The following is a 10,740-nucleotide window of genomic DNA, read 5'->3' as shown; positions in this document are numbered from 1 at the left end:
TTTTAAGTATCTATTTTTCAGTCACGTTAATCAAGAGTTGACATTTTCTTAAGGCTCTGTCCACACAAAACTTAAAATTTCTTCAAAATCTAAATCTTAATTTAGATTTTGATTAATTTTTTTTAACTGGCCTCCTTACAGAAGTATTTATTTATGTATATATTTCCGTAATACCACTTAATCGGTGTTGTTATGTTAATTCTGCTGTAAAGCATCCCCAAAGCCCTGCCACCTCTTTTACTCTGTTTGAAGACTTTTTCTGTCTTGTCTAGAAGTAGGTGTTTTTATCCTTAGTGAATCTTTACTGATCATATTATTGAAAATTATTTTGCATCTTACAGAAAATAATCATTTCCTTATCCTGCTTGAAGGACAAAGCAGTTAGTGTACACAGGGCTCTAATCCACATGTCTTATTTCACAAGTATTCCCAAATAGTTCCAATCACTGAAAGTCATTTGATAAGTGCTCTAAGCTGCCAGTCTACTCCTTTTTATTTGCGTGGAAGATTTTATAAATCATGAATTCCTAGGAAAAAGAATATATTGTATACGTCTGGATTCCCACTTTTAGAAAAGATTTTATATATGTATAGCACATGTATGTGGATGCCCACCGAAGCCAGAAGAGGGCATTGGATCTGCTGTAGCTAGAGTTTCAGGTGGTTGTAATCTGCTTGAAGTGGGTCCTGGGACATTAACTAGGGTCCTCTGAACTGCTGGGCTGCCTCTCCACAATTCACCTTATCATCCTCAATTGGCCCCTAACATATTCTTAGAGTTATGGGCAAAATTGTGCACTCACCACAAAGCATAAATTCAATTTGTACAGACATACAATGTTCATGGAAGCTATTTTTTTTAATTTTATTTTTTTTCTTATCAGTTACATTTTATTAACTATGTATCCCAGCCGTGTCCCGATCCCTCATTCCCTTCCAGTCCCTCCCTCCCTCCCTCATCTCCACCGTGCCCCTTGCCAAGTCCACTGATGGGGGGACCTCCTCCCCATTCATCTGATCCTGTTTTATCAGGTATCTTCAGGACTGGCTGCAAAGCTCTCCTCTGTGGCCTAACAGGACTGCTCCTCCTTTTGGGGGTGGGGAGGCCAAAGAGCCAGTCATTGAGTTCCTATTAGAAATAGTCCTTGTTCCCCTCACTATGGGAAACCAATTGGTTACTGAGCTACCACAGGCTACATCTGAGCAGAGGTTCTAGGTTACATTCATACATGGTCCTTGGTTGCATGTCAGTCTCAGAAAAGACCCTGTGCCCAGATATATTTGGTCCTTGTGGAGCTCCTATCCTTTCCTCATCAGACTAACTCCCCTTCTTTCTTATGATTCCCTGTACTCTGCCAAAGGTTTGGTCGTGAGTCTTTGCTTTGAAAACACTGCCAGTTAGAGTCTTTCAAATGCGCTCAGTAGACTCCTGTCAATGTTCAATGCACATCCCATCTGTCTTTCAAAACGAGGATTGATAATCTTACCCCATGTCCGCTCTCTTGATTATCTTTTTTAGGTGTATAGATTTCATTATGTTTATCATATCTTATAGGTCTATATAAGTGAGTATATACTGTGTTTGTCTTTCTCCTTCTGGGATATTTCACTCAGGATGATCTTTTCTAGATTCCACCATTTGCCTGCAAATTTCATGATTTCCTCCTTTTTGATTGCTGAGTAGTATTCCATTGTGTAAAAATACCTCAATTTCTGTACCCATTCCTCCGTTGATGGACATCTGGGTTGTTTCCAGGTTCTGGCTATTACAAATAAAGCTGCTATAAACATGGTTGAGCAAATATCCCTTTCGTGTACTTGAGCAAACTTTGGGTATATACCTAGCAGTGGTATAGCTGGGTCTTGAGGAAGCACTATTCCTAATTGTCTTAGAAAGCGCCAGATAGATTTCCAGAGTGGTTGTATCAGTTTACATTCCCACCAGCAGTGGAGGAGGGTTCCCCTTTCTCCACAACCTCTCCAGCATGTGTTGTCCCTTGAGTTTTTCATCTTGGCCATTCTGATGGGTGTAAGGTGATATCTCAGGGTCGTTTTGATTTGCATTTCCCTGATGGCTAATGAGGATGAGCATTTCTTTAAGTGTTTCTCTGCCATTCGATATTCCTCTGTCGAGAATTCTCTGTTTAGCTCTGTTCCCCATTTTTTGATTGGATTACTTGGTTTGCTGCTTTTCAGCTTCTTTAGTTCTTTGTATATGCTCGATATGAGTCCTCTGTCAGATAAAGGGTTAGTAAAGATTCTTTCCCAATCTGTAGGCAGGCGTTTTGTTTTGATGACAGTGTCCTTTGCTTTACAGAAGCTTTTCAGTTTCATGAGGTCCCATTTATTGATTGTTGCTCTTAGAGCCTGTGCTGTTGGTGTTCTGTTCAGGAAGTTGTCTCCTGTGCCAATGAGTTCTAGGCTGTTCCCCACTTTTTCTTCTAACAGATTTAGAGTATCTGGTTTTATGTTGAGGTCTTTGATCCACTTGGACTTTAGTTTTGTGCAGGGTGATAAATATAGATCTATTTTCATTTTTCTGCATGTGGACATTCAGTTGGACCAGCACCATTTGTTGAAGATGCTGTCTTTTTTCCATTGAATGGTTTTGGCTTCTTTGTCAAAAATCGAGTATTCATAGGTGTGTGGGTTTATTTCTGGGTCTTCTATGCGGTTCCATTGATCCTCCTTCTGTTTTTATGCCAATACCATGCAGTTAGAGACATGATTTAAGCTGACCCTTATGGAAATAAACTCAGGTTCTAGACTCAGCCTTGGTTTTCATTCCCTGGTGGCTTATTTTGATGCTAGGAACTACATCTGTGGGTTTCAGTCCCTGTTTCTGTAAACATGGTTAACCTATGTTATTTTGCAAAGATTAACTGAAATGGATTATGTAAAGGACCTAGCTCAAAGCTGAGATTTGTATGCATAATAACTCACATTAATTATAAAATTGTTACTTAAATATAGTTACATGAGGGACAGATTATTTAATATGATTAACATCAATTTCTTCATTTAGGTAATTTTGGCTTATTATAGGATTTTAAAAAAACGGTGATACGATTCAGAAAGTTCCCATTCAACTGTCTTCACAGTGTATAGGTTCAGTAAATACTATTCCATTTCCTACAACGCTATCTGCATATCTCAATCCTGATATCACAGATGAGTAACTTGCTTGTTCTTTTAAAGGAGGAATTTTCTGAAAATTCTCCTACATTGCTGGTGTCGTGGCATTGTAGAAACTTTAATAAAATGAAAGCCTAAGGACTTTGAGTTCTTTAGTTATAAAAGTCATGAGAATGTGGAAAATAACCTTCAACTCCTCACCTACCACCATTACTTTGTGGCATCTACAGGTTCAAAATCTCTTATAAATATTACCCTTGGAGGGTTCTGTCTGGTTATACTATTCCAATATTTGGTCTCCAATTTTCCTGAGCTGTGGTTGCTTTGTCTGTACAAAATGAAGAGGCCATTAGACAGGAATAGGAAGAGGGAGAGCACTCTCCCTCAACTTCTGAAGGAGACATTCTAGGTAAAAGCTAAATGGTCCCTTCTACAAAGCTCTCTAAGTAAGATGAAGACTTGGACAGCACAGCTTATGGGAGCTTTTTTTTTTTTAAATTGAGTGCACAATTTGACAGTAAATTGTTATTATTATCTCTTTATTAAAATATCAGCATTCAGAGTGCAATTTCCAAGCTTGCCAATTTGACCACACAGTCCTTAGCAACACTGACAGTCCAATTACATTTGTGCATATTTCTTTACTGATTAGAATCAAGGCAATTTCCAAGGACGTGAAATCACCGAGGTACCTGTAAATTGACTGGGGCTGGTTACAGTCTCCCATAACACTGACAGGGCATGGGAAGTATCCATGCAATAGCATGTGGCATGACTTTTGGAAATTTTTGATGTTTTGCTTCTGGTAAAAATCCACGATGTTTGATATGTATGTACCTGAAACGGCTCGGCTGGAATCATACCACCAGGAGATTCCTTTTCAAACCATGTTAGCACTAAGGAAGCTAAATACAGTGAGATAAACCAGTATCTGCTCAGTGCAGATACAGTAGAGTTCAATACACTGTGGCTTGTTATACCTCAGCAACAATCCATCTGATGCCAAGGCACTGTAGAGCCATCAGTCATCAAAATAATATTAAATTAGCTCTAGCATACTATGCTTAGCAGGGCTATAAAATGGATTAATACATTTTAAAAAGTTTTCATTTTATCTACTTAGTTTAAACCTTAAGAGGTTTATCTAGTTTTTTTTTCTTTTTAGATAACCAGAATGCTAACCACAAGAAGTTAACAGATCTTCCCTGATGATGCAAATAAGTGAAAAAAAATATTCTAATATATTAAATTTTATTCACTAGAATTATATGAACTGTAAAAAGAAAAGAACATACCCAAGATGGGTTCAACTATAAAACATTCATTAGGTACCTATAAGCCACAACGGGATAGTAAACATAATGCCAACTACCCCTTCCTAAACCTGTGTTGTTAATGTCTGGGTGAAAACATCACTAGAATAAAACGTAACCCCCAACTGCCCATTAACTCTTGCAGAGAGACCATTAACCCATCACTCCCCAGTCTCCAAATCTTCTACTGGGACTTCCTGACTTTAGTGAAATATCCTTATTATTACTTTTCCTTACTGGCCAGAAATATTAATAAAAATCAGCTTAACATTTGAGCATCGAATCGCATTCTATATGGTTCTAGTTTAATTTATAAATGCCATTCAGAAATGGGTTGGTTTTGTGATGCCCAGCTACAGCAATAAACAGAGATGAAGCAGAGGTGAGCATCCACAGCCTGTCTTCCCATTGATTACCTCCAGACATTAATTTCCAGCTTCATTGCCTTGGTTGTCACTTTCACCTCGGTGGTACTTGTGTATGCTTGCAGATCTGTTTGATCACAACGCTTGGGTTTTGAATTATTTAACTCACAGTCAGTTCTAGGAATGTCCTTCATAGCCCATCTAGAATTGCTTCAAATGAATGAATATAATGTGATATTTAATAAAGTGGACCTTAAACCACTGATCTTAATGGTTTACCATCTTTGCAGTACTAAGTTATTTTCTTTCTTCATGAAACAGTTGCTTTATCAGATCAAAATCACCACGGGCCATAAAAAATTATATAAGTAAAACATAAAACATTTTGCTTTTCATGAAGCTTATGGCTTTGCAAAAATGTTTATTCTATTAGCTGAATTTCTGTGAGTCTTTAATTCTTAACAAAAACTATTAGGTTTTTTTTTTTTCAAATGAAAGTGAAATTTTGTTCTGGAATGAGTCAGTGTCACTTGGTTGGATCTTCAGGCACTGTGTAGGGTGGACCTCAGCTGCTCTGCCTTGCATTTTGGATATTTGTAACATAACTGTTTCTTTAACTGTGAGATGCCATCATGCTAACATCACTGTTATTTCTCCAAATCTACTTAAAGCTTTTGTTTGTTTGTATGTTTGTTTTGGAGACATGGTTTCTCTGTGTAGCTTTGGCTGTTCTGGACTCATTCTGTAAACAAGGCTGGCCTCAAACACAGTGATCGACTTGCCTCTGTCTCCCCAAGTGCTGGGATTAAAGATGTGTGCCACCACGTATCGGTGTTAATGCTTTCTTAATGGTAATATTGACTGTTCATTTCATAATTTCTGTATTTCATTTAAACATGGCATCATATTTGTTTATTGTGTTCTGAAAATGAAAGTATATGACATTATTAGGGAGCCCTGTTTTCATGAATCGATTTAACTATCTTTTTTCTAGAAACAATTTTAAAGGAGGAATCAACTATGTTGTCAGCTATTGTTACTTTTCTTGCTTAAATTTTCTACATTTCAGGAAATTCACACTCTAATATATACAAAAACATGCATCTAATATATTCAGCTGCAATGTGTAAATAAAGATGTATGTATACACATCCATAAGAAGTTTAAGGTTAATTTCTAAGTGCTCCTCATTCGTGTAGTGGTAATTACTAATACAAATCTTTCCAATATTCACACTTAGCAAATATAACTTTACTAAAGTAATGTGATTACTTTAAAATTGAGTGGGGAATTAGAATTTCTAATCTAGAAAATTAGTCAGATATTGTCGGTAAAACAATTGTCTTTTGTATGTATCAAAGTTATAGCTGTCAAAGTCATACAAATAATTTTCAGTGTTTCGTTTTCATAAATAGCCTCTAATATAAAGCAATTCCCTTTGATGGTTGGATACAAATATTGTCTCAGTGTGTTTAAGTGTAATGAATAAACAACATGGATAGCAATAAGAGAAATAGGTATAAGTTAGGCTAGAAAACAAAGTCCATAGCTGAGCAGCTGCAGGCTTATCTTAAACAGAGGGAATGGTTCTCTTAAAAGGCAAAAGGGAAGAGTATAATGTTGTAATAGAAACCTGGGGCTTGTCACAGTCCACCGTCATGGCCATTCAGTCTGCCTGATGCACACTTCTCACAGAGACTAGTCTCTTCTAACTCCAGAAAGAAGGACCCAAGTCTCACCCCATTAAGTATTACTTAATACAACTCAAGTCCAGGATATCTTTGATGGACTTCCCATTCCAAGAAGTTTCAAAAAAGGCCTTTGTTATCTGGGGACCTATTTAAAAAGTCATTATATTGTGACTTCCTATAGCAAATGCAAAAATCTCATGGAAGTAACAAACCACTATATTAATGGTCTTCTCTACAAGATGAATATATACATGACATAGTTATTGGAGTAAAGCAACTGTGGCTCCACAGGTCTTCAGTTCCAGGGAGAATATACTCCTTTCACTTTACTAATGGGACATGAAGTAGTATTAAGTAAACTCCTGACAACTTTTCATTGTACCTTTAAACTAGTGCAGCTCTCAGACCTCATCAGAGGGTTTCTTTATGCATTAGATGGCAATTGACAGAGATATGCAAGTGGTCAAGGCGCAGAGAATAAATGACTTAGTGCTCAGCCCTAAATGGAGCATATATATCATACTTCTCTCCTCCCAATGCACAGAGATAATTGAGGACGAGGACTAGAAAGACTTAAAAGTCAGAAGCAGTGGATGTCTACAAGGAAATACTGGATACAACAGAGAGGTTGCACACATAAACTCACATTGCGAAAGACCCAGGTTTTCTTAAGCTGGATGAAACCCCAGGAGAGAGAAGGGAGGTGGACATTAAGCTCTACTCACAGATGAGAAGTTATTGATAATTGATAGTTACTAGAAGACAAGAGGAGTTAACTTTCTTCAAGGATGTAGCCTCTGCTGTGTTTAACACATTTCAGTGTATGGCCATATATATAAGTATATACACTCATCATGGGACCTGGTAGGTTTTCAAAAAACATGAAGACATAAAGTTGGATGGTATGGAATGAATGGCTGATTGGGTAGAGATGGGGTAGAGGGAGAAAAATTTTCAAAACATAATGTATGAAATTCTCCATGAATTAATAAAATATTTTTAAAAGAGTTCATTGTTATTTTTTTCAAATAATAGCTCTTTTTCTTCCCACTCTCTCTTCTCTTCCCTTACTCTCTTTTCTTTGATTTCCTTTTGTTCTTTATATTTTTTGTTATGTATTCTGTGTGTTTTAGGATTAGGCCTTGCCGTCCTTAGTTATGGTTGAATAAGAAGTTTTCAATGGCATTCTATCTTTCTGATACTTGTTTTATTGATAATTAAAAAACATAAAAATGCATATTGGAGGGGAATGATAATGTAGGAGACTGGAGGACACTAGAGGGTTGGATGGCCTGCCTGTAAATACTAAGGTTATTTGGAAAGGGAATAAATTCAGATGGCATCACAGCCATGGGAAGTTTTATAATCTCTTCATGAAACTGCAGCTTATAATTTCAAGTCAGAATACATGTTGAATTTCAGCAATTTTTCAGAATGATTTTATTGCATTAAAAACTAAATTTATTCACTCCATTTCTGTTCTCTGTGGCCAAACTCCTGATCAAAATGAACTTTAGAAGGGAGGGTTAGGTAGCTTATAGTTTTAGGTGATTTGGATTATTACAGCTAGGAAAGACCTGAGACAGGGTGCTGAGATGATAGATTATATTTCTTTTACTACTAGGAAGAAAAGTGTTCAATGATTATTAATATTTAATATTGGTTCATATTATTAGTATTGCAGCTGTTACTCTTTTTTATAAATTTATTCATTTTATATCCCAATCACAGCCCCCTCCCTCCATTCCTACCAGTCCCACACTCTTTCCCCTTTCCTACCTGCCCTCCTCAGAAAAGGGAGCTCAGAAAAGGGGAACTCAGAAAAGGGGATGCTCTGGCCCATCAAGTTGCATCAGGACTTAAAACATCCTCTTCTGCTGAGGCCAGGAAAGGCATTCTAGCTAGGAGAAAGTAATACAAAAGCAGGCAACTGAGTTAATGTCAGAAACAACCCATGCTCCCCTTGTTGCTAGGGGACCTACATGAAGACCAAGCTGCCCATCAGTTACATATGTGTTGTGGGCTTAGGTACAGTCCATGGATGTTTTTTGCTTGGTGCTTCACTCTCTGTAAGCCTAGGTTAATTGACACTGTTGGTCCTTTTGAAGGGTTCTTGTTCCCTCCACTACATTCTATCCTTCCCCACAGGCATCTACAAAGATTACCCTAGGTCCACCTAATATTTGGCTGTTGGTCTCAGCATCTGTTTTATCCTGCTGCTGGGTGGAGCCTCTCAGAGGGCAACCATGATAGGCTCCTGTTTGCAAGCATAGCAAAATATCATTAACACTGTCAGGGCCTGGTTTTCTTCTATGGTGTGGGTCTCAAGTTGGGGCAGTTATTGGTTGGCAATTCTCTCTTTCTCTGCTGCATCTTTATTCTTGCACATCCTGTAGGCAGGGTAAATTTTGTATCAAAGGTTTTGTGGGTGGGTTGGAGTCCCCCTCCCACCACTGAAAGTCCAGCCTGGCTAGAGGTAACCCCTTGCATATTCATGTCCTCCGCAGCTAGGAGTCTCAGCTAGAGTCACTCTGATATCCTCCCTGGAGCCTACTCTGTTGTAGGTCTCCAGCTTGCTTCAAAGATGTTCTCCTCCCTCAGTTTCCTGTTTCTCTCAGCCTTCTGGCCTCCTACCCACTTTTCCCATGTTAGATCCCCACCCTCATTTCCCTTCCCACACCCTCTCCCACACAGTTCTCTCTCTTCATCCACTTTCAACATCCATTCTATTTCTTATTCTGAGTGGAATTCAAGTATTCTCCCTTGGGACCTCTCCTTGTTACTTGGCTTCTTTGGGACTGTGGATTGTAGTATGGTTATTCTGTATTATATGGCTGATATCCACTTATGAACATATATCATGTGTATCTTTCTGGGTCTGGATTACCTTACTCAGGATGATCATTTTTTTTGTATCATCCATTTGCCTAAAAATTTCATGATTTCCTTGTATTTAATATATGACCAATATTTAATTGTGCAAATTTACCACATTTTCTTTATCCATTCTTCAGTTGAGTGACATCTAGGGTGTTTCCAGTTTCTGGCTATTAAAAAAACATGCTGTGAACATAGCTGAGCAAACATCCTTGTTGTATGGTGGAACATCTTATAGGTCTATGCTGAGGAGTGGGATAACTGGGTCTTGAGGAATCACTATTCCTAATTTTCTGAGAAAGCACCAGATTGATTTTCAAGTGGTTGTACAAGTTTGCACTCTCACCAGCAATGGAGAATGGTTCCCCTTGCTCCACATCCTTGCTAGCATGTGTTGTCACTTTTTTTTAAAATTATTTTAGCCATTCTGACTACTGTAAGATGAAATCTTAGAGTCGTTTTGATTTGTACTTCCCTGATGACTAAAGATGTTGAACATTTCTTTAAGTGTCTCTCAGCTATTAGGGTTTCCTCTACTGAGAATTTTCTGTTTAGTTTTATACCCTGTTTTTTTTTAATTGAGTTATATGTTTTGTTAGTGTTTAATTTCTTGAGTTCTTCATAAATTTACTGAGAAAGAAATTTGGGAAACAATACCCTTCACAATAGCCACTAATATTATAAAATATCTTGGTGTAACTCTAACAAAGCAAGTGAAAGACTGGTATAACAAGAACTTCAAGTCTCTGAAGAAAGAAATTGAAAAAGATATCAGAAGATTGAATGATCTCCAGTGCTCATGGATTGGTAGGTTTAACATAGTTTTACTAAAAGCAATCTATAGATTCAATGCAATTCCCATCAAAATACCAACACAATTCTTTAGAGACCTTGAAAGAACAATTCTCAACTTCATATTTAAAAACAAAAGACCTAGGAGAGCTAAAACAATTCTGTACAATGAAAGAACTTTTGGAGGTATCACCATCCCTGACTTCAAGTTATACAACAGAGTCATAGTTATAAAAAACTCATGGTATTGTTAGAAAAACCAACAGGTTGATCAATGAACTCAAATAGAGGATCCAGAAATACACTCACAAGCCTATGATCACTCGATTTTTGACAAAGTCAAAACCATACAATAGAAAAAAGAAAACAGTCAAAGACTTTGCACGGAGAGGCCCCTACTCAGATGTAGCCGATAGGCAGCTCAATCTCCATTTACATCACCTAGTAAGGGACCAGGGGCTGCCTCTGATATGAACTCAGTTGCCTACTCTTCTATCACTTCCCCTGGGTGAGTCGGACTTGCCAGGCCACAGAGGAATAGTATGGAGGCAGTCCTGAATAGAGTTG

This window comes from Psammomys obesus, unplaced genomic scaffold (assembly GCF_907164565.1).
Source record: "Psammomys obesus unplaced genomic scaffold, mPsaObe1.curated_primary_1811, whole genome shotgun sequence".
Taxonomy (NCBI): domain Eukaryota; kingdom Metazoa; phylum Chordata; class Mammalia; order Rodentia; family Muridae; genus Psammomys; species Psammomys obesus.
The sequence above is the reverse complement of the archived record's forward strand: the minus strand, read 5'-3'. Positions refer to the sequence as shown.